This window comes from Arachis ipaensis, chromosome B5 (genome assembly GCF_059453495.1).
Source record: "Arachis ipaensis isolate K30076 ecotype BB chromosome B5, ASM5945349v1, whole genome shotgun sequence".
In the NCBI taxonomy this organism is placed as follows: Eukaryota; Viridiplantae; Streptophyta; class Magnoliopsida; order Fabales; family Fabaceae; genus Arachis; species Arachis ipaensis.
Genome location: NC_142440.1, coordinates 81,968,724 through 81,969,794, shown reverse-complemented (window position 1 = coordinate 81,969,794; position 1,071 = coordinate 81,968,724). Strand labels below are relative to the sequence as shown.

Genomic DNA, 1,071 nt, shown 5'->3' with positions numbered 1-1,071 from the left:
TCTCTCTCTGAGTTCAGATTTTCTTTTCTTCTTTTCTTCTACTCACATAAGGGAACCTCTGTGCTTGGGCATAAAGGATCCATATTATTATTATTATTTTTTTCTGTGCCCTCTTCTTTGTCATATGAGCAGGAGCAAGGAAAAGAATATTCTTGTTGAAGCAGATCCAGAACCTGAAAGGACTCTGAAGAGAAAATTAAGAGAAGCTAAATTACAACAATCCAGAAATAACCTTTCAGAAAATTTCAAACAGGAAGAGGAGATGGCAGCCAAAAATAATAATAATGTAAGTAAGATGCTTGGTGACTTTACTGCACCTACCTCCAATTTACATGGAAGAAGCATCTCCATTCCTGCCATTGGAGCAAACAACTTTGAGCTGAAACCTCAATTAGTTTCTCTGATGCAGCAGAACTGCAAGTTTCATGGACTTCCATCTGAAGATCCTTTTCAGTTCTTAACTGAATTCTTGCAGATATGTGATACTGTTAAGACTAATGGAGTAGATCCTGAAGTCTACAGGCTCATGCTTTTCCCTTTTGCTGTAAGAGACAGAGCTAGAATATGGTTGGACTCTCAACCTAAAGATAGCCTGAACTCTTGGGATAAGGTGGTCACGGCTTTCTTAGCCAAGTACTTTCCTCCTCAAAAGCTGAGCAAGCTTAGAGCTGATGTTCAAACCTTCAGACAGAAAGAAGGTGAATCCCTCTATGAAGCTTGGGAAAGATACAAACAGTTGACCAAAAAGTGTCCTTCTGACATGCTTTCGGAATGGACCATCCTGGATATATTCTATGATGGTTTATCTGAGCTATCAAAGATGTCACTGGACACTTCTGCAGGTGGATCCATTCACCTAAAGAAAACGCCTGCAGAAGCTCAAGAACTCATTGACATGGTTGCTAATAACCAATTCATGTACACTTCTGAAAGGAATCCTATGAGTAATGGGACGCCTATGAAGAAGGGAGTTCTTGAAGTTGATACTCTGAATGCCATATTGGTTCAGAATAAAATATTGACTCAGCAAGTCAATATGATCTCTCAAAGTCTGACTGGAATGCAAGCTGC

General features: G+C 39.6%; 1 non-coding gene across 1 annotated transcript; it reads right to left on the bottom strand.

The window, feature by feature from the left end:
- Window positions 1-658: 658 nt before the first annotated feature.
- Window positions 659-766, bottom strand: LOC148564773 (small nucleolar RNA R71). Its single transcript, XR_015884195.1, has one exon. It is a non-coding gene; the product is annotated as a small nucleolar RNA R71 (small nucleolar RNA).
- Between the last annotated feature and the right edge of the window lie 305 nt (window positions 767-1,071).